General features: G+C 43.6%; 3 long non-coding RNA genes across 3 annotated transcripts; 1 reads left to right on the plus strand and 2 right to left on the minus strand.

Annotated features, from left to right (window-relative positions):
- Nucleotides 1-7,009: 7,009 nt before the first annotated feature.
- LOC102151373 lies at nt 7,010-13,044 on the minus strand. The gene is made up of 3 exons (XR_005379626.1): nt 12,791-13,044; nt 9,791-9,924; nt 7,010-7,889 (listed from the first exon to the last, which is right to left on the minus strand). It is a non-coding gene; the product is annotated as an uncharacterized LOC102151373 (long non-coding RNA).
- Nucleotides 13,045-18,643: 5,599 nt separating this feature from the next.
- On the minus strand, nt 18,644-26,148 carry LOC102151325. The gene is made up of 3 exons (XR_005379627.1): nt 25,911-26,148; nt 25,602-25,781; nt 18,644-19,281 (listed from the first exon to the last, which is right to left on the minus strand). It is a non-coding gene; the product is annotated as an uncharacterized LOC102151325 (long non-coding RNA).
- On the plus strand, nt 25,065-27,793 carry LOC111092811. The gene is made up of 2 exons (XR_005379628.1): nt 25,065-25,284; nt 27,566-27,793. It is a non-coding gene; the product is annotated as an uncharacterized LOC111092811 (long non-coding RNA).
- Nucleotides 27,794-27,906: the final 113 nt, after the last annotated feature.

A 27,906-nucleotide genomic window follows, 5' to 3' on the forward strand; every position in this document is an offset into this window, starting at 1 on the left:
TGGGAAGCTGGGACTATCATGGCCATTTCTCGAAGGAGGAAACAAAGATCCAAAGAGTTTAGGTGATATGCTAGAGGTGGCCAGCAGATTAACAGCAGAACCCTTCCAGAAATGAAGACTCCTCCTTACTCTCCTGTGCTCTTTCCACTCTAACATGATTTTAGAGAGATCTTCCTGATTCCTGCTCCCCAAGATCTAGTGCATTCTATATACAGATTAGCACCTTAGATTTATTCCCTATTATGGTGTAAGCAGCCTTGTGAGAGGTAGCTGCAAAAGTTGTAGGTTAGAATAAAAGACTTCATCATATGCATTCCGGAGTGTAGTTTTGGCAGAAGGAGGAGAGAGCATGGAGGCTTTATGGGGTCAATATGTAAGGTTTTGCCAAGTTAGAATGTATTGAGACAAGAGAAGCTGGGACCCTACAGGCTAACTTTGGGGCGCCTCAGCCCAGCACTTCTGTGTTCTGCCTTCTGTGGCAAGTTGGAGGGGAGAAATCTCTCTCCCTCACTCAAGCTTTTGTTTCTATTCAGATGGAATCATCTTTGTGGGGCTGGGGTGAGTATGGTTCTTCCAGGGGTGAGACATCCCTTAAAGGCAGGACGGCATGGTGATGAACTCCTCAAACCAGTGGCCCTGCAAGACTGGGTCTCTCCCTGATAATCCCTGGCCCTCATAGTGTTCCCTGCCTAAATCATGTATGAATAAATGTAGGTCAGGTAACAGAAACTACTCTACACTCAGCTCCTGGGGAACATCTCAGTGGCTAGGAGCAATTCCACTGCTCAGGATCTTTTTTTTTTTTTTTTTTTTTATGATAGCCACAGAGAGAGAGAGAGAGAGAGAGAGAGAGAGGGAGGCAGAGACACAGGCAGAGGGAGAAGCAGGCTCCATGCACCGGGAGCCCGACGTGGGATTCGATCCCGGGTCTCCAGGATCACGCCCTGGGCCAAAGGCAGGCGCCAAACCGCTGCACCACCCAGGGATCCCCACTGCTCAGGGTCTTAAATGGACTGGTCTCCCAGGGGCCAGTGTTGACTGGATCACAAGGAAGGGCTAATGCACAGAACCAATCTCACCTTCCCTTCCAAGATGCAGCTAAGCACAGGAGGAGAGAGTCAGCTCTTCAGATCAGAGATGATGCTGACACTTTTGAGCAGATTAAAAATCTGCACCCAGGCATTAGAGGCAAGCAGCAGCATGCCTCTGGGGAAAGTGGCCCTTCCTAGGCTGGGCAGATGCCTTGTTACAACTCTTAATTCTTTCTTTAAAAAAAAAAAAAGCAACACTTGCTAGTCAAGAGAAGGTCATGTTCCTCATTCTGCATTTGGCTAGAGGATTGCTACTTTTTAATGATAAGGCAAGAATCAAATGAGATGAAAGGAGAGTCATTTCAGTGAGGTAGGCTTTCCAGCTCCACACGTTTGGGGAGATGCAGAAACAGGGTATGATGGTCCCTCTGCCGTGGCACACAGAGCCTAAGAGGTCCTTGGAGAATGCAGGCACCTTTGTCCAATCACAGCCATGCAGACTGTCCAGGATGCACCATGAATCCTAATGGACATCTAGCTTGGGGAGAACCCTGGACTAGAGCCTGAGTTCTCTCCCTGACTCCACCTGTGGCGTCTTCGTGGGGGGGGGGGGGGGGGGCGGCGGGCAGGCCTTGAGCAGGCCCTTTGTCTAAGCCAGTTTCCTCCTCTATAATATAGAAGCAGGGAGTCATGTCCAACTCTCTCCCTGGCTGTTTGGAGGTTCTACCGGAAGTTGGAAATGTGTCTGTAACATCAAGTCTGAAGACCCAGGCTGTCTGCTCCACAGCTAGCTGGGAGCCTTTAACTGACTCTTCACACTAAGTGCTTTCCTGAGCACTTGCCCTACAGGGCTCACTACCCTCACTTGATCTTCATGTCCCCATAAAAATGAAGATCTTGCCTGCCTTCTTGGTGGAAGTCAGATTGTTCCCATTCCCCCTGCTTTATTTATCTTTCACCTGAATTGTTACCTGCCTTCATATCTGTCCTCCAATTTCCTGTTCCCCTCAAACCAGTCTGCAAGGCATTCCTCAGGGACTGTGCCCCAGTGACCAGTCTTGTTACCTCAGCCCAGGGGAGCCTTGCTATCTGCAGAGATGAGTGCAAACCACACAGCATGGCCACACAAGGAGCCACTGGCCACCCTGAATATTCCCATTCGGGCCAAAAGGTACTGCTCCCCACCGCTCCGCTCCACTCCAGGCACTTATGTCCTCACATTTGCCTGAAGGGGCCCTGTCCTCCTCCCTCCACCTTGCAGACCACGTCTTCCCTTCGATCTTTGCTGCAGCTCAGGTCTTACCTCAAATATAATCACCACCCTGACACTTTTCCTTCTCAGCTTCCACCAGCATGTGATCTCTTCATTCTACCAACTTTGTTTCCACTGCTCGAATCTCTGGTAAATCTGTGCTAGTCTTCATAGAGTCCTAGGAATTCAATGAGGATCACATCCAGTAGTGGGCGGTCTGTTCCCAGGGCTTAGTGAGGTGCTTGGCCTCTGGGGTTGCCCAGTTAGTTTTGCAGAATGAGTGAATAAACGGGGTGAGGTGGGAGGGGGGCAATAGGTGTTGTGTGGCTGAAGCTTACATAAATGTGGTGCCTTCTTCAAGGAAAGGAATGCAAAATTATGGATAGAGAGCTAGATGCAGGGCACAGGAAGGCCTTGCCCAAATGAGAGGCGCTGAAAGGTAAGTTTCCTTAGGGTCACTTGCCCCCTGAGGGCTGGGGGCACAGGGGGTGGTCCCTGGCTGATGGTGCTTTCCAAGGCCAGTCACCCCCTCCACCAGCCTGCTGCACCCCACAGCATAGAGGCAGCATGGCGGGGTGTCCTCCAAGATCAGTAATGGGATGGACGGAGAATGGAGAGAAAGTAGCAAGGTGAAACAGAGGAAGAACACAGAGGCCAGATCCCCTCACCCTTTCTATTGAGGGCTTTATCTCTGCCCCCAGAGTGTTTGGACTAAGTGTCTTTATCAAAGCTTCTAAATTCCACCCTCCATTTGGCAAGTCTTCCCACCCCACCCCCTGCTCAACAACCCCTTTCCCCGCTTCCCCTCCTCCTTCCCTCACTGCCTCCAAAATCAATTTTCAGCAAGAGCAGCAGGTTCTGCGCCATCTGGGGCTGCTGGCAGCCTCGGCAGGCTGTAAGCAGCTCAGTCTGTTTCCCTTAAACCAGCCCCCAAATTTCTCTGCCATCCCCAGCCTGGTCTTCCCCCTCTTCTCCCCTGCAAGGAGGAGGGGGAGAGTTGGTTCCGGACCCACGTGCTCCTCTCCGGAGGGGTCCCCTTACCCCTGTAGCTCACCCCTGGGTGGGGTTTCAGGGTCGGAGCTGTGCTGGCCCCGGCAGCCAGACAGCAGTCACGGGCCATTTCCCCACCTGTGGGGAAGGACGGATGCGTTAATTGGCAGGAAGAGCACAGAGTGGAGGAAGCTGGAGCCATGCCAGCATCGCGGAGGCACGCTTTTCCTCACCTGAGCCACAGTGGAAGCTGTGTGACTCCGTCTTGGAGAAAGCACCATCAGGGGCGCGGTGCCACTTTCTCTTTGGTTAGGAGTGAGGAGGGGGAAAGAGAACCTCCTTTATCTTCTCTATGCTTTATGCTTCTCTATCCTTTTCAGTCCAAAGCCCCAGGAAGGCATATTCTGCAGAGCAGAGAGTAGTGCTGGAATATGTGGAGATAGGGACCAGCCCAGTTACTTGCTTAAGTTGAGGCTTCAAGCCACACCTCACGCTTATCCCCAACACCAGCTCAGATATGTTTTTAACTTCCACCAGCTTTCCCAAGCATTTCATAGCCCTTGGTCAGAAAAGAACATTTTAGGTGATTTCTGCTTGAATGAAGATCTCGCCAGAAGTCTCTCACACTGTCCCCCAATGTCCTATGCTTCCCTTGCCTTCAGTCAACCCACCGGGCTCTTTCCTCTTTCCTTCTTTCCTCCAGCCCATCAGCTTACCCAGAAAACACTCACAAGTGTAATATGATGCCAGGAAAACAGAGGTAAAGCATTATTAGGTATACAGTATTGCTTCTGGAACTTTCTCTGAATGACTGGAAGACCTAAGACCTGACCCCAGATCTTCCGATGAAAGACTGATGCTCTTCCCCTTCTGCCAGCAAGGACAGACTCCCAAAGAAGCTGGGTAGAGCAGCAGTGTCATGACCAAGCACCGAAATGGGAGGTGGGTGATGCGGGTGCTGGGTCTGGCTCTGCCACTCTCTCTGTGATCTTGGGAAATTCACAGCCCTTCGAGGTTTGGCAGCCTCCCCTGTACAATAAAGGGTTGGCCTTGACAGTCAAAGTATCTATTTCCTCAGCATCCAGCAGAATACCAACCCTAACCTAGGTAATTGATAAATGTCTGAATGAGATTCTCCTGGTCTGAGGCTCTAAGAAGGTAGTGACTCCCCCACCACAGTGCCTACCATGGGGCAGGAAGTCAATAAATATGATTTTCTGCAAGTTAAATTTAATGTGGTTATAGAAAATACGTGGGGTATGTTCTGAAGTAGTGATATATTTTATAAATCTTGATCAGCTACTTTGGGTGGTATAGGGGGATGGATTCCAGGAACAGAAGATCAAAAGTAGCCCCAGAGTAAGAATACCAAGTCCTCTTGGAGAGGGATGAACATACTATTTCTCCTTCTACTAATCCTCTGCCCTCCACTCTCCACCCTTGTGTAAATCGCTATTATAGACACTGAGCAGAGGATACAGATTTTCACAACATGGCCCCGGGCACCAGGACTCTCAGAGCCTAGTGTGAGATGGGAGTTCCCTTTTATGGTAATAGTCATCACTCTCTGAGCAACATTGCAGAGGAACAGCTGAGTGTCCTCTGGATGCCCCCGTAGCTTGCCAGGATAGTTCAGACATTCCCGGAGTGTAAGGTGGGCTGGTTTAAGGAATCCAATCACAGTTACAGCCAAATTCCTAGGGTAACTGAAAGAACATTCATAGAGGTCAGTCCAGGAAAATTCAATGGTCTTTTGAGAAAATCTTTGAGGGAGGCAGCACTGCCCTGAGGGAAGGGATGGAAGTAGTGGGCCACATGGTCCAGGCTCAGGCTCGGTGAGAGCGGTTGAACTCACTGCCTTCCTCTTCCTCCATGAAGGCCAGATTGCTTCTGTGCCCTATAACTTCCAAGGGAATCATTAATCAAGTTGCTATTCCATTGTTTTCCCCACAGATGATCACCACATTTGCGCTTTTACCACATGTTTTGAAGGTGCTTTTCCAATGTTTGCTGTCTTCTAATTTTCCCCAAAGCTTGTGGCCAATGTAGTCACCACACTGTGGACCAAGCTGTAATGCTGTAATACTGGGGACTTGGACCACAGGGAGGGAAGAGAGATCTCAGGATGGCAAGCTATGGAGAGTGAACGGTAAAACACAGATAATCAAAAGTATATTACTTTAGTCCTAACATAGGACATTTCAGTGTCCAGAGCCTCATTTGGGTTCAAATAATTACTATCCCTTATAATTGTATAGCACTTTACGTTTCCAGAGCATTTTGACCTACCAAATGGTATTTGCCCTCAGCAAAAACTTTTCTGTGCAATCGACAAGGGAGGAACTGTTATCCCTATTTAAGTAGATAAGGGAATTGAGAAAGACAGAGGTTGCAGGACCAGTCCAAGGCTAGCTAGCCGGCTAGGCAGTGCAGAAGCAAAGATAGGGCTACAGCCTTGTCTTTCAGCTTTGAAACTTTCTTGACTATTGCTGGGTAACCTAGCCTCCTATGCTACTGTTTCTTACACACAAACACACACATACACACTTAGTTGATTCACTTTAGGAAACTGCTAGGCCAGGAATTGTCTTTGTAACTTTTTGATCTGCTTGGATCATATTTATCTCTATACATGGCATAGGATAAAAGTGATAATAACCAGCCAGCATTTTTGAGTGCCTACAAACATTGTAACAAGCACTCATAGTCCTCCAATGGAGACAAGCTCACAGAAACTGTCTGATGTTAAAACAACCAGTCCAAGATTGTGCAATGTGTATGTGGACCAGCAGGAGTTCATGGCCAGCTTTTTCTCACACCAAATGCTACACGGCGTGGCCTCTGGAACTTGACTGGTGCAGTACACCCGTAGCACCTGTTATTTGGGGGTTCACAAAGCCTCAGCATCATGAGGCTACTGAATTCTCATCATCTATTCTGTTCCTTCATCCTAGGTTCCAACCTGGACTATGGGCCTGGAGCCTTCCTTCACTTTTATTCCATCTTGCCTCTCCTAAGGACCAGGTGGCTTTGGTAAGTGTGTTCAGAGAGCATAAAATTGCATCAGCTCAGCTCTCTCTCTGCCTTAGCAGACAGAATATTAGAATAGAAATTTGGGACTAACCCAGCATGTGGCCATTGCCTATCCAAGGGCCATCTCTGCCAGCCCAGGAATGCCATTATTAGACAGTCTTATGAGATGCTTTCTGACAATCAAGGTGGAGTGTGAGAAGAGCATCATTAGTGGGGTGCCTAGTAGATGTTCTAGCCTCAGGCAGCCCTATTCTCTGGGCTCCAGGACAACCTGCAAGTCTTCAAGGCCTGAGAACATGATCAATACACCTTCCCAAGGCAAGTTGGGTGACAAAGCACAGGTTCCTTCAGCAATCATTAGGTAAAATGTTTAATTCCCCCTTTAGAAATATTCTGCTAAGTAGGAAATAGGTCTACTTGATTAAGGAAAAACCAGGAAGCTAACCCAAGAAGTTATTTTCTATGGGGAAGCCTGCAACACTCATGAAAAATGCTACTAAAGACTATACTTTCTTGGTTTCCTTCTCACGGTATCCTTCCTGTCTCCACTAAAATAGGAAAGCCATCTTACCCACACGAGCTGAAGGAGTGACACAGGTGGTCACTGTGGGAATTTAGAACATGACCAGTCAGGGAGGGCTTAAACTTAAATCTACCATGTGGACTATACTTTTGAACCTCAAATAATGAGACCAGACTTGAATTCAGAGTCTAAGAAATTTTGGTCTTAGAGAGAATGCCTCCCATGTTCCCTTGAGCTGTTTTAAGGATTTTAATACATTAATTTTTATCTCCCTTGCTTGTTAGTAAGTTCCTTAACTGTCAGAGAATTATTCAAATTTCTTCTGTATCTCCCAGCTCCCTAGCAAAATGCAGGCCACATACACAGAAGCAGCTCACATGGAGACTTCTGAGGGTCAGAGGTGGAATAATAGCAATGACAGATATAGTCATGAGGAAGTCCCCTCGGTGCCTTCTCTGGGTCTTTGTTATCTCACTGCAAGATAGAAATCTCTTGAAGTTCCCTCAGGCTCTAGGCAGTTTGCCTCTATGAAGAAAAGACTGCATGGCATCGAAAAAGAGCACTGGACTTGGAGTCAGATGAGCCATTCTTGCAGCATCTCTCAGTAGTAAGCCTCTCTGCACCTCAGGCTCTCTGCCCATAAGAGAAGAATGACAATATCACTCTTTTTTTACTTCCTAGGGTTGTTGTGAAACACAATTCAGGCATCAACTATGAAAAAGCTGTAAATCGTAGAGCTAAACTTATAGCGAGGTAGCCACTGATAGGGGGAGGAAATAGTTGGATGGAGTCTATGTGCAGAGGATCCCAGTTAAAGAACTGCACTGAAAAAACAAAAAAGGTGGCAAGTTCTGATGGTATGGCGTGGGAACGGGCAAGAGAAGAGCAAGAAACATCTTCCATGTAAACAATGCAAGCTTTAGACTTCTTGGCTGTTAGTTACACGAAGAGACCAAGAGACTTGTAAACCCATCTGCTGCATCGTGGATGATTCCATATGGTTGAAATCTGATTCTAGATCTTGGAGAGTGGGTTAAGTGGATGCAGTCAGGCAGGAGCACTGTGAATAAAACAATGGGAAGGCGCATTTGTATCATTCTTTACCATTTTCAAAGCACTTATACATACATTACCCCATTTAATCCTTTTATACCCGTGTGAATTAGGTATTAGGTTCTTATTTTTCAAATGAAGAAACTGAGACTCAGGGACGTTCAGTAATTTGCTCAAAGTTGCACAATTAATCAACAAAGCACCTGAACTAAGTAAGGTTTTCTGATCCCAAATTCTTTGCTTCTTCCAAGTTTAAGGGAACTCTCATGTCATACACCTAACTGATTTACTCGGTGGGGGGAGGGGGTGGTTGGATAAAATCAAGCTGTCTTATTGGCAAAGAAAGACTTTGGTCTTCATATTGTACCAGTCCACTTTATTGCCTACACAAAACCTTTGAAAGTGTTTTGAATGTTAATGCAAGTAGATTGCAACACAGATTGTGAAGATGCCTAGAATTAACCCATGAATTTAAAGTCACAGAAGCATTATTGTGTACCACTAGGACCAGCCAGCCAAGGGATATGCATTTAGTTTGACCAAAATCATGGAGTTTTAGAGGAATCTTGGAAATTATGTGTAAATGCAGTATCTATCTATTCCTCAGTATTGACATGGTCCCATAGCAGGCCCTGATCCATTTGTTTAAGGTGTCTAACTAACCAGGACACTGCCTGCTGGCATAACATGTCTCTCAACTTTGGATGTGTTTGAAGACAGGCCTTGCCTATGCTAGAAGAAGGCCCTCTGTGTTCTGGGAAACATATGGAGAAGTTAATTGGTACTTGGCTGAATGTCAAATGCAAGTCGTGAGATCAAGCCCAACCTCAGGCCTCTGCTCTCATGTGCCTCAGCACACACTTTCATACCCTTCTGAGGCTAATTCTGGGAAGAGTTGCTCATGGGTTGTCCCTTTGAGCAAGAAGAATGGCCTGAAATAGTGTTGAGACTCTGTTATACCCGTTTCTCTTTAGATATAGGGAACCCAGTTGGCATCAAGATGGATTTAGACTCTCCCTTCTAGAAACTCCAATCATATGTTTCACTTAACTGTGCTCAGTGGATTTACCTACCACATAAAAAATCCCTGCTCTGTTCCCATGAATTTTTCTTTCCCAACTGGGGGGTTCTATCACTGGCTTATTCAGTGATGCCTGGGAAATCACTCAAGCACTTTGGTCTTGATCCCAAACTCTCTTGATTTGAAAATATCTAGAGAATGACAATCATCCCTACTCTTCACTGAGCTTCAGTGAGGACTAATAAAATATTGAACAACTATTTTGAATTGGTTGTTACAATTAATGGAAAAAAATTAGTAAAGTATATAATCCAAGAAAATGTCTCATCCAGAAACAAAGAAACAAGTCAACAAGGTGTATGTGCTTATAGCATTTTCAGTTTAAGACTAGACATAGTGTGGGGCACAAAAGATGTCTAAGACATTGTTTTTGTACCAAGGAATTGATAATCAAGCTATGGAGGTGTATTCAGTCAAGTGATATCTACAAAATAATAGGAGTAACGGTATTTCATTTACTTTTTTTTTTAATTTTTTTTAAATCTTTATTTATTTATGATAGTCACAGAGAGAGAGAGAGAGAGGCAGAGACACAGGCAGAGGGAGAAGCAGGCTCCATGCACCGGGAGCCCGATGTGGGATTCGATCCCGGGTCTCCAGGATCGCGCCCTGGGCCAAAGGCAGGCACCAGACTGCTGCGCCATCCAGGGATCCCTTCATTTACTTTTTTAACCAAAAACTTGTACATCTAAATTATATACTACCTTGAAATAACTGTCTTGTAAAGTTATTTACTTATTCCAATGGTGCTTCTGTAGCCCCAAACATCTCTGGCATCCTCTATGGTTTGCTGACGAACAAGTTTGAAAGGGAGAGTTGGCACCCACCTCCCAGTGGAAAGAATCTCCACCCAGAGTCTTCCACTACAAAGAACATGGACTGGGGGTTAGATTAGCAAGTCCAGGTTATCAGCTTCTGGCTTCTCAAAGAAACACCTGGTTGCTTAGAGGTATCAGGTGATCTAGGAGGGAAAATACAAAATGGAAAGGATTGGTTTCAGGAGACAATAGAAGCCCAGGATCAAAGGGTCTGGGAGGCACCAGCAGGCCTGAGAGCAGGCGAAACTCAACAACACACACCCGGTGTCATTTTCTAGCGGAGATTCCCGATTAGCGGAGGGAGTCGGAAAACAATTGGTAAATGGAGAGAGTGCTCTCTTTCCGTGCCACCTCATGACCCATAAGCCTTGCAATTTGTCATTCCAGAGGGTGTGGTGCCAGACTTCTTTGCAGAAAGACAGGTTCCTGGCTAAGATCTAAAAATGAGGTGGCTACCATTTATTTTTCTGTTGACTTGAACACCTCCTCCCTCCCTTTTATTTTTCCAAGAAAGGCTGCTCTTTAAAGATTTATCTGATCAAATTTCAAGAAAGTCTAGTCAACTCTTGATTGCCACTTTGGATAATAGCCTGATTAAATTTTAATGTTAAGCTAACTCCTGCCCTGTATTCAATTCAATGGCATATACATTTATTGAGCAACTACCCTGCAAAGGCACAGACATGCATACACCATGAAGGATGTCATCATGAATATGCAGGATTCACATTCTCAAAGATCTCATTCTCTAAACATGGAGGAAAAAACAGCTCTGCAATAATTATAATATGCAGTTGAATGTGTTAAATATAAATGGGAAGTTCAAAGAGCTATGGCATTTTTAACTGGGAGAGACCTTTTATACACAGGGACAGCAAGGAGCAGGAAGGCTACAAGGCAGGGTGACAATTTGAAAGACCTACAGAAATTTTCCAATCGGAGAGGGCAGGGCCTTGGTGACCTTTCAGGAGGTGGTGGGGAGGTATGGGATATGGGTGATGTGGGAAGTTTGAAAGTATGGGAAAAGAGATTAGAGAAGGATGGGCTTGGAAAGGTAAAATGGGTACAGATTTCAGAGGCTTTGAATGCCAGGTTAAAGTTTTCCATAAGGCAGGAGGGAATCTTGGAAAGCTTCTAGGCAAAGGAGTGATATGAGCAGTGCTGGTTTTGGGGAGTGTACTCAGGTAGAAATGAAGCTGACAATATCCTGGGGAGAGGGATCTGTTTGGGGAGGCCATATACTTAGGAAGAAAATGATGGTCATGGGGAGGGTATAGCAGAAACTTCCTCTGTATATATCTTAGTGCGATCCCTGGGCTTTAATGACTCCTGATATGGTGCTTTGTGGACCCAAATAGAATGAACTCTGGAACTGTCCTCTGTTTCTGGTTTTCTGCCTCAGTGACTAAGTTAATAAATATCGCCAAATGCCTGACTCCAGGAAGCCTTATGTTCTGGGGTCCTCTCAAATCAGACTCATCTGCTTTCTAAAGGGGATATATTGAAATCATGGGGGGGGGGTCTTGTCTTCTGAAATATCTATTGTGCCCCTTTCTCATGACCACAGGAATAGATAATAAGAAGGCTGTCAGAGGTTCAAGCTGAGAAACTAGAAGACTATAGGTAGAGGTGGAAGGAAGAGAGGGAGAGTTTTAGAAATGTAGAAAAGGATTTCTAGAAGAAAAAAAATGTCATTGGTTCAAAAAGATGTCTAAGTCCTTCAAAAACAGGTCCTGAGCTATTCAGAAGTATGGAAACCAAGGACCCATAAAAGCCACTATAACTGGGCATGCCAATCAGTCTTCTCTGTCATATAATCTCCTGGAGATAGGCACAAATTGCAAGATTATCCCACATGGGAAAAAGAGTGTGTGCCTGCATGCACCTACAAACCCGTGGGCTATTTTATATTGTTTCCAGAGTTTGTTGCTACTTAGTTTACCATTTCTGATAGCACAGAATTCCAGGGAGCCTGTTGGGATCTGTTCCAGGAAAGATTCCCTTTGTCTACTACTCCTGGAGATGTTACATTGTTTCAGTTCTGAGGCAGTGACAGAGGGGGCCTGTCCAAGGACTCATGTACTATAACCTTTCCTCTAACCTGCAGCTCAAGGGTTATTCTGAAACATGAATCATTAGATCAAGAAAAAGAGAGATTTATTGCAGTAGGCTTTTTTTTTCCTTGTTCTTTTTTTAAAAATTTTTTATTTATTTATGATAGTCACAGAGAGAGAGAGAGGCAGAGACATAGGCAGAGGGAGAAGCAGGCTCCATGCACCGGGAGCCTGATGTGGGACTCGATCCCGGGTCTCCAGGATCGTGCCCTGGGCCAAAGGCAGGCGCCAAACCACTGTGCCACCCAGGGGTCCCTTTCCTTGTTCTTTATAAAGTTTATGCCTACTGCTGGGGCTCTAAGGGGCTTACACTGTCACATCAGATAGCCCCGACATCAATAATATGGCATTACTAAAAACACTTATTTTTGAGGTGCCTGAATGGCTCAATTAAGTGCTTGACTTCTGATTTTGGCTGACATCATGATCTTGGGTTCATGGAATCAAGCCTTGTGTCAGGCTCTATGCTCAGCATGAAGTCTGCTTGTCCTTCTTCCTCTGCTCCTGTCCCATGCTTGTGTTCTCTCCATCTCTTAAAATAGATAAATAAATAAAAATCCTTAAAACACACATTTATTCCTTGTTTATGTAATAGTCTAAAAATTGGTGGGTCAAGGAGCTTCCCTATCTTCTAACTATACCTGATACATGTGGCATCTAAGGCCACCATAGAAGAGCTGGAAGATTCAAGAGCATATTTTTAAGGGCAGGCCTCAAGTGGCTTGTATCCATGCTCACATTTCATTATCCAAAACCCAACTGGCTGAGGTGTCAACTACTACTAGGGAGGTTGTGAAACATTGAGGAGCACATAGACCTTTGATGTTACTGAGCTGTTGTTCAAGGGCTCTGTCATGGTCAAAGGGCACTCACATGATCTTCAGGTCATACTCACTAGCACTATCCCTATGTTGGTTTTGCATTCATCCAGTATTCATTTTCTGTTGTGCTCAGGAGAACAAATGTGAGTCTTCTTAAAACCCTGGATGGAGGATCTATGTGAGTCCTGGACATGGGATCAAACTTAGAATTCTCACCATGGGGTCTGTGCTCCTAACCTTGGCTGTTGGGGGAAGGGGAGGTGGAGAGAGAGAAAGAAACAATGGGAGGTAAGGAATGCAGGGGCAGCTGAAACATTGCCTCATGGTGTCCCCAGATTCCAATACGGCATCACTGGCTTCCAGAACACCAGTGTGACCTCACTGGATTCCAGTCTCTATATTTGTTCACCACCAGTGCCTAGTACTGTAAATAATTGAAAGGAATATAATAGGGTGAGAATTATTGTTGCCTCCCCCCCTTTGCCTTTCATAAAATCTTTTTATATCAGAGGGGTCTGGCCCCAGCCACTCCCAGCTCTATAATTAGTTCTGGGAGTTGTGAGGACTGAGGTTCAGCTAATGACATTTCATGGTTCAATCTTGGTGTCCCTCAGGCCTTTCAATCTTCATTGGAGCAAAGGACTAGGGTTATAGGTGGCCCTGGGTAATTTACACTAATGAGATGTGGGTCTATCACTAGGTTCTTAAATGTTGCAAATAAGAAAGTAAGGCCAGCCTGGTATGCTGATTAGAGGGCCCTTCAAAGCCTCCTAACTCTCCAAATATATCAGAATGGTCTGAGTTTCATGGGTCACAACTGATAGGTTTTCACTGTCTTCATTCCATCATTTCTGCCTTGGCCATCACTCTGCCTTCCACATTTCTTGAAGCCAAATTGTCCCTGCTGGGGGCACCACCACAGTTCTTAAAGCAGTCTGGACTGCAGGGAAACTTCATGGCCCTCATGGTGGCTTTGAAACACCTGAGTCTGGGGCATGGGCACACAGCTAGACACATTGTGGGCAGTATCACCTAGTGAAAGAAGAGCAGGAGAGGCTCATAAGGATATTAACTTCAAAACGAGGGCCCAAAGACATTCAGATTCTTGCAAGTCTGCTCTTTGCTATCCATCTTCTTTGTACCCCTCCATACTATTCCCTCCCTCTCTGAGATTTACATCCTTTATCTTGGCTGCCAGGCTAGTGCATATCTCCCTGACTTTGCACTTGCTCTTCCCTTTGATGGAATGCCCTTCCCCATTTTGTCCTGCCAAATGTCTATTCATCCCTGAGAGCCAGTGCAATGATTTCTTCTCTTTGAAGTCTCCTTGACTTCTGTCTTTTCTAGAAAGAGTTAACTACTCCTTCCTTTGTAGTATTATAGCCTCTTATGCTTAGGTTAGGTACAGAGATCATCGCACTATGATACCACAATGTATTAAATGTCTTTGTCCACCAGGCTATGAGCTTGAGCAAATGAACTCTCTCTTCCTCCTTTAGTATCATCAGAGCCTAGGATGGTTTAGGTGCATGGTAGCTACTCAGTAAGTGTTTTATGAGTGAATAAATGCATTAAAAATGTTTACCCTTTCCCTAGAAACAAAGATAACCCTAAGATTGAGAAAGACAACAAATGCGGAATGCTTGGGATGCTTTAGGAAAAAAAAAGAGGGGGGCACTAATCAAATATTATTTTAAGACTTCAAGCCTCCATTTGTCCTTATCTCCCAGGAAAGATACCAAAGACAGACAATTGGTATTCCATGCAAGGCCCTTTCTCGTCTTCTAAGGTACATGCTGAATCAGAAGAGGGGCAAGAGTCTTCTTGCTGGGGTTGCTATAAAATAATACAGTCTCCATGGCTGAGAAGTCCTGTGGCCAGGGTAAACCACACTCCACCTTGTCATTAAGCTATTGTGCTTGTATATTAATAGCCTTGGGCAGTGTTGTCTGTGTGGGCAAGTGCTGCTTTTTCTGAGCTGCGTAAGCCCCCATCTCCCAGAGACAAAGTGCTCCACAAATAACCACAGCATGTTCTGAATTCCTCTGGGCAGGGAGCCGTGGGGATAATTAATGGGGCAAGGAGAAGCAAGAACTCTGGACCTGACACCCAACCCCAACAGCTCCTAGCAGCCCAGAGCCCAGAGTCGGGGGCTGGCTAGAGGATAGATGAGAAAGAGCCTGGGTAGGTGGAGAAGGTCAGCACTCCTGGATTTATATCCTGGCTCTAAAAGTCAGATCTCTGGCTGGAGATCGCAAACAAATCACTGAAATCTCCTGAAACTGGGTTTCTTCTTTAACTGGTTAAAAGTTCTGTGTATCTAATAGCATGACATAATGAGCAAATGATACTGTGATACTGTGAAAGGCATGTATCAACTGCAAAATAACATCGATGGAAAAGTGATGATGACAGGATGATGATGTGATGATAACAAGGCCTTGTTCAGGGGAGGGCATCCCAGAATAAAGGGGGTCATCTTCATGGTGACCATCTCTGGAAATCAGCCGCAAACTTGAGCCTTTCTCTAATGCTCTGACCAGGCCAAAATCTTAGACTTCCCTAGACACGGTGAGCCCACCCACACTGGGCAGAAGCTTTACTTTCTCTAGAGATCTTTTCCTTTACCGTCCCACACATAGCTTTATTTATTTATTTATTTATTTATTTATTTATTTATTTATTTATTTTTTATTTTTTATTTATTTTTTATTTATTTATTTGCAATCTCCTTCTTTTTCTCCAATGACTAGTTCAAATGAAACTTTTTGGAAAATATTTTTATTAAATGAATCACTCTGTGTTCCCTGCCATTCTCTCTGTGCCTACTGGTCCAGACTGACATTTTCCCCACTTTTGAGTTGTGTGACCTCTGTGAAGGGACTTCATCTCTTTGTGACTTGGTTTCGTCATCTGTGAGCTATCTGGGTAATCACAGCATTTCTATGGCAGTGAGAAGAGTACCTGGCTTGTGGTAAGAGTTTGATTAATGTTCACTCACAATGCATTGCTTCCTCCATCACCTGATTCAATAGATTCCCATGGTCTGTGAAGAGATCTGGCATTTCTTTTTGTACTGGAGTAACTGAGTGGCACAAACCTCTTGACTACTCAGGAGAATCAAAGAAACAAGAAAGAAATGGGCCCCCTGTCAACCTCTCATGACAAGAGTCTCCACTCCAGCCAAACGTAAAACATCAGGGACTCAGCTGCCCTTGGCTTGTCCTTGGTGTAGCCCATGTTCATCAGTTTTGACCCCAGGGGACAAGCCTCTAACAAGACATGCCAGTGACAAAAATACACGGGGTTCATGTGTCCCAGAAGCTTTAGGCATTGTGTTCATTTCCTGGGGCTGCCATAACACAGTACTGCAAACCACACAGCTCAAACAGCAGAAATTCATTGACTCTCAGTTCTGGAGGCTAGAAGTCCAAGATTAAGATGTGGCCAGGGTCATGCTTTCTCTGAAGATGCCAGGGAAGGATCTGTTCTAGGTCTCTCTCCTGAGTCCTAGGCATTCCTTGGCTTTTGCCCCCATAATGCCAATGTTCACATGCATTCTCCCTGTAACTATGCCTATGTCTGAATTTCCCCCTTTTTATAAGGACACCAGTCATGTTGGATTAGGATCCACCCTAAGGACCTCATTTGATTGATTACCTCTGTAAAGACCCTACTTCCAAGTGACATCACATTCTTAGGTCCTGTGGGTTAAGACTCTAGCATATCATTTTAAGAGGACACAATCCTATACCAGGAATTTTGTCACTGGGACCCTCACTCTGGCATGAAAGAACCTTACAAGAAAGGTTTACTGTCTCCGATTTTTTAGGCAAAGAAACTGAGCACAAAGAAGAGAATAAAAAAGAAAAGCAGCATGAAGTCTCAGATCTCCTGATTAGAATTTCCAGACAGAGAGACCCCCCGCCCCCCCCCCCCACTTCAGTAGTGGGCCTCTTATGTACTTCACAGAATAACTGCACCTGATCACCTGAGGAGCTGGATAAAATTTAGATTTCTCCTATTATACCGCAGTCCTAGTGAACCAGGAACACTGGGATGGGATTTAAATGCATGTTAAGCAGACTTGCCAGGTAACTTCCTGTTCACTAGAGTCTGAGAACTCTCCCTAGGTATACAACCAGTGGATCAGGGTGTATCTGTGGCACAGATTTGAAATCAAAGTGGAACTGGGAAGATTAGAGGCAGCTGTGACTCCCAGGGCAGCCTGATGGATTCCAGCATCTGGTTGCATGAGAAACTGAGTTCAGGCCTGTAGCAAAGCCCTGGATTTTTTCTACTGCCACATTTTCCTGGTGACTTAAGAATGACAACTGTGGGGATCCCTGGGTGGCGCAGCGGTTTGGCGCCTGCCTTTGGCCCAGGGCGCGATCCTGGAGACCCAGGATCGAATCCCACATCAGGCTCCCAGTGCATGGAGCCTGCTTCTCCCTCTGCCTGTGTCTCTGCCTCTCTCTCTCTCTCTCTCTCTCTCTGTGACTATCATAAATAAATAAAAATTAAAAAAAAAAAAAAAAGAATGACAACTGTGTGTGCTGATTGTGAACACAGACTTGAGCCGAAGTTGTGAGAGTGTGGGGTTTTTAGGACTAGACCCTTGGATATAATCTGTCAGCCATAGCTTTTGGGGTGCCCCAAGAGCTCCAGAGATTGTAAGGGTACTGGGGTATATCTCAAGAGCTTAGTGTTCCAATACTGGGATTTTACTCTGAAAATTACTCTTTAGATTACCACCTGTAAAATGGGCATGAAAAATTATTTACTATGTCTGCAGAAGAACTATTTAAATTAATCATTCTATAAAATATCGATAAGGATACCCACTCATGCTTACCTTTCTATGTTAGTAGAAATAAGCAATGAGGTTGGCTATTTGTGTCCAGACAAAACAAGACAATGACTAGCTCATACTGATTCTCTAGTATCCGTAACTCTAAAACAACAAAGCAGCTTTGTGGGAGTGGGGGGACTCCTCTGTCTGATGCCTCTTAGAATGAGGTTTCCTTATTTGGGGATCAAAGTAGAAGTGCAGTACAGGAGAGAATGGGCTGGTGCATTTAACAGTGCTATAGTTCTCTTCTGTCATGGTAGAAGCAAACTTTCAATTCCCTACAGGGAGGTCAGCTCCATTCCCCCAAGAAGCAATCTGTACAAGGCAAATAGCAGGAAATTCTCCACTGATAGAATCAGGTACTGATGTACTCAGAACTTTAGTATTTTAACAAGTTATTTCTCAATGTGGGTAATCCAAGGCAAAGAATAAACCAAAGATAAGTTGCATCAGCTTTGGGAAGCTATATCCTTTGCTTTTTAGTGTGGCTACTTGTTTTTTTGTAGTTTTTTTTGTTTTGGGTTTTTTGGGCTGCTTGTTTTTTTGGGGGGGAGCAGTGGATATTAAAAAAAAATTAACTTTAATAATGATGTACAGTTTTTCAATGAAGAATCAGCATAAAGAAATGAGGATGGGATTCAAAGCTTCTTCAGAGGAGCAACAGATGGATAACCCATGTGTGAGTGGTGAGGAGGAACTGACTGACCACATCCGTGCCATGCTAGGCTGTGGTGGGTACGGAGCAGTGCCAGCCTCTCCAGAGAAATGCCTCCTCATATCATGTCCGGATTTGACCGTTTCATGGTACCAGACATTTGCCATGTTTTCTGTTGTCAAGGGGGCAAAGGGTGACTTATTAATAACAATGGCTGCACGAGATTGCTTTTATGTTTGAAAGGGCCATGAGTTTTCTGACACACAGAGCCATAAGTGATTTCTTTAGAAATACCAAAAGAAAGCCTAAAATAATTTCTAATTTATATATACAGAGTAGCTTTCTCAAAGACCCATGTTGGGTTTCCCATATAATTACCACTTTAACAAAACAAAAGAGAAGATCATAGTTTAGGCAAAGTATTATCTCTATTTTATAGGCAAGAAAATCAAGGTCCCAATTTCTGCTGTTTAGGTCCATAGAAATGGAAACAAAACTGAATTCTCTAGCATCTGTGTCCACGCTTCTAGCTCCTAGGCTCCAGTTACAGAATCCACCATAACAAGAAGGAGGTAGGATGGTCACTTGGATACAATTTCCAAATATGAGCAATTGGGACCCAGATTAAAGGAAGGGTATTTTTGTTGTTGTTGCTTTCTCAAGTATGGTCACCAGAAGAGGGGCCACTCATGTCTCTAGGTTAGGTGAGGTAGGGGAGAGAGGTGGGTGGTGGGCGAGGGTGGGATTGGATGTCCTTAGCAATCCCTGAGACTCTGTTTCTCCACCATTCAGAATACAGAATCATCCAAAACTTAGTGACCACAGCCCCTGGAGCACTGAGCATTCATGTGATTAATCCGCACTAATGCCTGTGGTCTTGTTTAGAACAAGGCCAAGAAGAGTGATGAATTGTAATCATTATCAGTCTATTTGCAATTAGTAGTAATTGCACGCTAATCTTCAGAGATCTTTCGGAGGTAATTGAATCACACCACTTAAGAATTCAGTCCCTTCTGTTCTCTTCCCTCCTTCTTTTTTCCTCCATCCTCACCCTATGCCTGGAAAGAATGGAGAAGGCAATTAATATTAATCAGGTCATTATGTTTCATTGAGATTTATGAAATGAATTGTTCAACTCCATAGTCACATGTTATTTCTTTTGCATCCTCAATATTCAGTGTTGGGCACACGTTTAACTCTTAGAGTTCCAGAGCAATTTGGGGCATTAACTCCCTTCTTCTAGGATACACTAGACATTTAACTCAGGAACAATTAACTGGAAAGACCTACAGATATCTTATCCCGGAACGGTGAAGTGGAACTCCTCTAGGGTCATATGGTGTACATGGGGACAAACCAGATCTCAAATCCTGAACTCTGGGCTCCCCAGTCAATACTCTTCCTGGAAAACCTTATTCTTTTTCTCAAATAATTTTCAAAGTCATCCACAGCACGTCAGTACAATCCTTCAATCTGTCATTCTGTAACCAACATCCCAGATATTATATATACATATATATATTAAATCACCTGTGTTAATAACTCAAGTACCTTTCCTATCAGACATGGCCTACTTTGAGGAACAATATCTGCCTTACTAATCCACCATTAACGAGTGCTTATTAAACATCTTCTTTTAGCTTCAACCTGAAAACATGTTTGGCATGCCTATGAAACAGTAGGCATTATGGTAGATCCCGAGCTATGGAGATAAAAAGACACAGCTTTGGCTCATGTCAGAATCCAAGAAGGAAACCAAGACAAGCACATAGAGATGGACAAAGGCAAGTGCTATATGAGTTCATGGATGTGCCCGAATACGAGCTACCTTTAATAGGGTAACATTGGAAGCAACTAAAAGTCCAAGTGCACACAGTTCAATCCATTAGTGTCCCAAACATTTGTGAGTTCCACCTATGTCCCAGGTGCAGTGCTAATTACTAATATGACAGCAAAGATAGTCTTCATTCTTGCCTTCACATGTTACATTCTAGGACAGGAGACAGATCCAGTGGGAGAGTGAGGGAAGTTTCATTCACACAGACAACTACAATTCATTGAGTGCCTGTTCTGGTCCCTAATCCCAGGAAGTTTATAGTCTGGTAGGAGAGGTACATAAACAAAAGATGTAATAAGAGGATAAAATAACTATAATGTGTATTGAATGCAGGAGGAAAGCAAAAGAACGGTGTGATAAATATAAAGTTTACATAGTTTCGTTTAATTCTTTACTTAAATTCAATTTGGTTAACATATACTATGTTACTAGTTTTAGGGGTAGAATTTAGTGATTCATCAGTTGCCTATAATACATGCCCTCCTTAATGCCCACCCCCCAATAACCCCATCTCCCTACCAACCTCCCTTCCAGCATGCCTCAGGTGTTTCCTAGAGTTCAAACCCTCTTATGGTTTGCCTCCCTCTCTATTTTTAGCTTACTTTTTTAAAAAGTTTACATCAGTTTTTGTTTTCAAGAGACAGAGATAGAGAGATAAAGATAGAGACTGAGAAGGAACAGGGTACAGAGTGCAATGGTTCAAAGCCCCTGTAACTAGAGCCAGATTGCCTACATCTGAATCTGATCTCTACCACTTGCCAGCTGAGTGACTTTGAGCACATTACTAAATGTCTCTGTCCCTCAGTCACTGTCTCTATAAATAAGAATTAAGAACTAAGCGGGTTTCTTTAAGAACTAAGCGGGTTAATATTTGTGACAAGCTTAGAAGAGCACCTGTCTCAGAATAAACACTATTTAATACCAGAGTTGGTAATGCAAGGACCTGGTGAGTGAATATCTCTCCTGCCAAACTGACTCCTAAAATTTCACTTCCCTGACAAGAGATGTACCTACTTTGGGAGGCCCTGAGGTGCTGGAGTCAGCTGGCACTAGCACATGAGAGCTGGTCGTTAGCATCTTTTCCCCAAACTCTGCATTTGGTAACTTGAAATTCCTTCAGACTATGCATTCAGTGGTAGCTTGAGACTGGCCATGGTAGGAGCATTTACACCACCGAAATTGGTAAATGCTACAAATCAGGGCTTTCCCCCTGCCCCCCAAGAGTCAACTGTTAAACTTTATCAGCAGATCACTTGGCATCTACATTTAGTAGAGCATAATGGAGGGTCGGAGTTCTTCTCCATGGTCCCAAACCGATCTATGTCTAGTGTGATTATGCAAAATATGGATTTGTTAAGAAATTCTAAACATTTGGGCTGAATGGGCCCGTGATGCCAGACTTAAAGGAACCAAGCTCATTCACCTATTTACTGGCAATCCCATTAGAAGACAAGGTTTTGATGATTGCCATTAATATTGTGCCATAAAGGTAAGCTCTTCATCAGCTGAATATGCTCTCTTGACATCATGCTTGCAATTTAGATAATTGTCTAACTTGTTAGGGGGCTGCAGAAGCTAACCTCTTATAACTGATGGAAAACGAACACCACCTAATGACCCAATTACTTAAGCAGTAGCTATAAAAATAAAAACATAATGATAAACCTATTTGATAATCACTAAGCACTCAAATGTATTTTAAGTAAAGGTAAAACTATACCACATTTAAATAAATGTAAGTATCAGTGTGCAAGTTGTGTTTTTCCCACTTAATGTTATATATTGGTAACTGTTACTATTTATTAATATTATTGAATATTTATTAAGTGTCAAAGAATCCTGTGAGTGTTCTACTCCCAGGGTTAACTAATAGTAACTCATATTAACTAATATTAACTAATTTAACCCTGAAACAAACTAAAAAAGGAGTTATTGGTATTACCATTTTCAACAAGAAAACTGAGTTCCCCCAAGAGATTAAGATCCAGAGCCTTCAGCTAGTAAATGTCAGAACCAGGACACAACCCAAGATATCTGCCCCAGAGCCTTTATACCACACAGGACTACTTCTCAGATGCTTTTTCCAAAGTAGACCAGAGGTCAGATGTCATCTCTATTGTTGTGACACAACTGGTATTGGAGAAATTATATGTATGGGCAAGAGTGCTGTTTTTTTCTTCACTTATTTTTTACAGTTTTAGTGAGATGTAATTGACATGTAACACTCAATTAGTTTAAGATATACAATATAATGACTTGATATATGTATTTTACAAAATGATTACATGATTTTAGTTAACGTCCACCACATAGTTACAATTTTTTTCTTGTGATGAGAACTTTCAAAGTCTATTCTCTTAGAAACTTTCAAACATACAATAGAATGTTAACTAGAGTCACTATGCGGTATATTATATTCCCAGGACTTATTTCTATTATAACTGGAAGTTTGACCGTTTCACCATTTCACCATTTCTTTCACTCCCTGCCTCCCCACCTCTGGCAACTAATCAGCCTGTTCCCCTTATCTATGAGTTCAGTTGTTTGTAGACTCTACCTACAAATGAGATCATACAGTATACAGCTTTTTCTGTCTGACTTAGTTTATCTAGCATAATGCCCTCAAGTTCCATCCTTGCTGTTGCATATGGCAGCATGTTCTTCTCCCTCATGGCTGAATAACATTCCATTATTATTCCATATTATTCCACCCCCCCACACACACAGGATATCCTTCTTATCCATTCATCCATTGATGGACACTTTGTTTATTCTTGACTCCTTTATTGTATATTAATTGGCCATATATGCATGAGTTTATTTCTGGGATATCTTTTCTATTGCTTTTAGATGTGTGCCTCTTTTACGTTGATACCATACTACGATTACTATGGCTTTGCAGTATAGTTTGAAATCAGTAAATGTGATGCCTCTGGTTATGTTCTTCTTTCTCAAGATTGCTTTGGCTATTTGCAGTCTTTTGTGGTTCCAAATAAATCTTAGGACTTTTTTCTATCTCTGTGAAAAATGTCATTGGACAGATTGTCCTTAATCATGCCCAAGAAAGAGCCTCTCTGCCCAAAAAGCCTCTCTTCCTTCTCTGCACATCAGTATTAGCATCTCCTAGCCCTAGAGTTTATTTCCTTCATCTTAGTTCCAACAGCAATTCTGCAACACTCCTTCCTGTAGACCCAAACACAGAGCTATTATGTGGTCTTCTCACCCTAGGTCTTCACAATGTTTATATGGTTTCTGTAACTTTTTCTCAGTATTCCTCATTTGCCAGCCCTGTAAAGATGTCCCCTGTATGGTGAATTTGTGATAAATGAAGTAAGGACCCCTAAATGCTCAAATAGCTTTAGGAATAGGAGCCATTGACACAATGCTGGATCATATGACTTCAAATTCCACAATCCTGTCACTTAAAGAGACTGACCTTCTTCTGAATCCAAAATCTCCTTATGCCAGTTAGGAAGGAATTTTTTTTTAAAAGGAATTCTTTTTTTTTAAAGATTTTTTATTTATTTATTCATGAGAGACACAGAAAGAGAGGCAGAGACACAGGCAGAGGGAGAAGCAGGCTCCATGCAGGGAGCCCAACGTGGGACTCGATCCTGGGTCTCCAGGATCAAGCCCGGGCTGAAGGCAGTGCTAAACCGCTGAGCTACCTGAGTTGCCCTAGAAAGGAATTCTTAAGACCCACTGGGGCTTTTCTGCTTGAAAGGAGATGGTAACTGCTGCATCTCCACTGTGAAGCCAGGATCTTCCTCTTTTGCTTGGCTGGCACTTCAAAAGGAACTGAGTGAGGCACTGGTTTCTGGAAGAGCATAGCCACACAGATATGTGGAAGACACAAATGAGTATCTTCCTGGGCATATGGAATATGTATGGAAAATAAGAGATGTGGGGAGTTGGTGCCAGGCAAAGAGGAGAGATCCAGCAAGTCCATGCCAGCAAAGCCAGGGAGGAGTAATAGGGAATGAGATGTCTGAAATAATTTTTCCCACTACCAATGTGCCCTGGGCTTTTCTTAGGTCAGAAAAGGATCAAACACTGCAGGAGAATGTGTATAAGAGGTGGAAAAGGCCATGGTGCCATCCGTGGGCAGTTTTTGTTCTTTTTTTTTTTTTTTTTAAGATTTTGTTTGTTTATTCATGAGAGACACACAGAGAGAGACACACAGAGACACAGGCAGAGGGAGAAGGAGGTTCCATGCAGGGAGCCCAATGTGGGACTCCAGGATCACGCCCTGGGCTGAAGGTGGCGCTAAACCGCTAAGCCACCCGGGCTACCCAGAAATTCTTGTTCTTGAATGCTATTGGAAAAGAACACCAATGCTACACAAATGTCAAAGTGACACAGGAGAATAGAATCATAGAAACCATGGTAATTAGTTGTGTGGCCTCAAGTAAGCCACCTTCCCACTCTGATCCTCAATTTCTTCTTCATCAATACAAGTACAGATGCTAATGAAGCAGAATATAAATGATCTTCAGGCTTCCCCATAACTAAAATTTGAAGATCCCTGAACATAGATAGATATTCTCTAATGCACCTTTTAACTCCAAAATCCTATAATTCTATGACTATTCTTTTCAAAAGGGCCTTAAAATAAGTCTGTGGGTCTGCAGAGACAGCCACTTCTGGAGGTTTGTATAGTCCTAGGGCACAAACAAAATGCTCTGCTTATCTGTCCACCATCACATCTGTATTAGGGATCCATATGGGACAGTGTATATGGGTGAAGCATTATCTGCTCCCATCCATAGCAAACTATTTTCCTGCTACTACAACTTCCTCCCTTAATTGCTCCTTTCTTCCATTACTTGGCAGTCTTTAATGAATGCCTACCATGTGCAGGACACATGGGAACAGGGAACCATGGAGCAAAGAGGAATGTAGACAATAGATAAGGAAGCCAATGTGGAGAACAGCTGCTTCTCCCTACCCTACTATTGCCCCTTGTCTTCCAAACATGAGCATTCCTCAGAAAGCCAACCCTGTCCTCCATCCTGCAAACATCCACTGAACATGTATTATGTGCTGGCATATTATGTTGGGCACTAGGAACTCAAAGATGAGTAAGAAATCATCTTTCTCTCAATTAATCAACACTCTGTAAAGAAGGGCTTATTAAGAGCCTGTGGGGAAGACAGACAATGAAAGAAGACAGGCATGCAATCATACTTGTCAGAGTGGAATAGGAGCTCCAACGGAGGGCTGGGTAGGTATGCAGAAGGGAAAGAGGTGATGCAGAGATGAGGCAAAGGGCTCTGCTCTGCGTGGCTTAAGGAAAGTTGTTTCGAAGGGTGGGTGACATGTGAGATTGGGATGGAGAAATGTGTAGGGCCTAGCCCCATGGAGATGCTTGGCAGGGATGCTAGGAAATTGGGACTTAGCTTGCAAGCAGTGGGGAGGCTTACACAGGAACAAGCAGGTGAAATTTATGTCTTACCTCAGCATGTGTATCACTTTCCTAGGGCTACCATAGCAAATTACCACAACAAAGTGACCTAAAATAGCAGAAATTTGTTCTCTTACAGTTCTGGAGGCCAGAAATTTGAAATCAAGATGTGTGCAGTTCTTTTGGAGGTTTGAGAGAGAATCTGTTCTTTGTCTCTCTCCTAGACTTTGACTCTTCTCGACCTTGATGAGCATCCTGGGTGTTCCTAGCCCAGGGGAGAATAGCTAAGAAAAAGGGAAGGATGTTGACAATGGGACCTGGGAAAGCCAAAGACATAAGGACACATTATAGATGGACAAAACAAGAGATTCCTGTCTATTGCTCTCACCGAGAAAGAATAAAAAAAAATAACAGGACTTTTTAAGATTCAGTTTGATGCACTATACCTCCTAGAGAATCCTTACTTGAGGGGCCCAAGGATTTAGAGTGTTCCCAGCATGAGAAAGCCTAACTCCACTGCTCTTCCTCTATCCTAATGATCTGCTGGACCTCTCCGTTCCCAGATCCATCCCCCTACCCCATTTCCATTATTCTTTGAGAATACTGCTACATGATGCAGGCTTCAGCAGAATCTTTGGTAGGGCAGAGATATAAGTGGGTGTCCCGCACCCTGAGCCACCTTCCCTTCCCTCTATCACCACTCTTCAACCTCTGACCAATGGGCCATGTCATAAAGCAGCCATGGGGCCTCAGTGTGAATCATAAAGGAAACTACTCCCTCCTTTGTCCTCCTCCAAGCACAGTTGGCAAAATGAGGAAAACCAGCAGATTTTCCTGAGGCAGTAATGCTTTAAGGCGACTTCTGCATGCCCTTGCCTTTACATTTTAATGGCACTCTAATGTTGAATTAAAATGGAATTCCTATGGAAATGTACAATGTCTAAATCAATACTTGCTGATTAGTGTCATGAGGATGAATATCAAAAGATATAATAGCAATGGTGGGACCCACACCAGGGTGAATAAAGCTGCCTATGTCCATTAACTGAAGCCTGACTAATGCTAAATTACAATAAAATATCTAGGAAATTCTGGCCAGAGCCACATTAAAGCCCACAAAATATAGCCTAATTAGCACTATGATGACAAATGCAGGAAGAATTCATTATACCCAAACACTCCTCATAAAGACCAATTTCTTCCTTTTTACCAACACAATGCCTACAAGGCCACTAGTGGCTTAAGTACCATTGTGCTGCTCCTTATCATGTGCTGAACCAAGTTGGGCTTCGTGTGAGTATCAGGGAATGAGTTACAAACCTCCCGCCTCCTTCTAATACTCAGCATTAATTTTTTACTCTTCCCTTTAGCATATCTATTGTATCTCTGCATCTGGCTGGCTGGCATCTACGCATTCTAGTGTCATGATTATAAGTGCAGACTTTTTTTAAAGATAGATCAATTGATTGATTGATTTGAGAGAGAGCATGTGCGCACACAAGTGGGGGAAGGGCCAGAGGGAGAGAGAGAATCTACAAGCAGACTCCCTGCTGAATGCAGAACCTGACCTGAGACTCCATGTGGGGCTCTATCCCACGACCCTGAGATCATGACCTGAGCCAAAATTAAGAACCAGATGTTCAACTGACTAAGCCACCCAGGCACCTCTGAGTGCAGGCTCTTATATCACATCTTCTGAAGGTGCTACCTCTTCCTACACACATGACTTTGGGAAGGTTACTCTGTACCTTAGTTTCCCCACATACAAAATGGGATAATAATAATAATACCCACTCATTGAGCAGGTGTATCAAATAAGTCATTACTTTTTTTTTTTTTTTTTAGAGAGTGAGGGAGGGGCAGAGGGAAAAGGAGAGAAAGACTCTCATTCAGGCTCCATGCCCTGTGTGGAGCCCAACACGGGGCTCAATACCATAACCCTGAAATCATGACATGAGCTGAAACCAAGAGTCAGATACCTAACCTATTGAGCCACCCAGGTGCCCCAATGAGTCATTACTTTTAAAGGCCATTCAACAGTGCCTGTGCCAAGTAACACGCAGCATAAGCTATCATTATTTTTCTTCTTCTTCTTTTTAAGTCTATTCCAAAGGCAGTAGAATGAAAAGAAGACATTTGGACAACTCTGTCCTATCAACACCGCTCAGAAGATCACAAAAGCATGAGGTATTACAGGGGAGAGAAACCTTTAACAGACAAAATTTAACTCAACTCATTTACAGATGAAGAAACTGGAGCCCACGCAAGGAAGGTGATATCCTAAGGTCAACCAGGTCATCCTGTTCCATTCAAACATTCATTAAGTGCCTACCGTGTCTAGATTGTGTGTTATTTCAAGGCTCCAATGATGAATTTGTTCCTGTCCTTATGGAATCTATGACATTGTAGGGAGCAAACACATCCATTAGACATGTAGATAAA

The sequence above is a fragment of the Canis lupus genome, chromosome 27, assembly GCF_011100685.1.
Source record: "Canis lupus familiaris isolate Mischka breed German Shepherd chromosome 27, alternate assembly UU_Cfam_GSD_1.0, whole genome shotgun sequence".
Taxonomy (NCBI): Eukaryota; Metazoa; Chordata; class Mammalia; order Carnivora; family Canidae; genus Canis; species Canis lupus.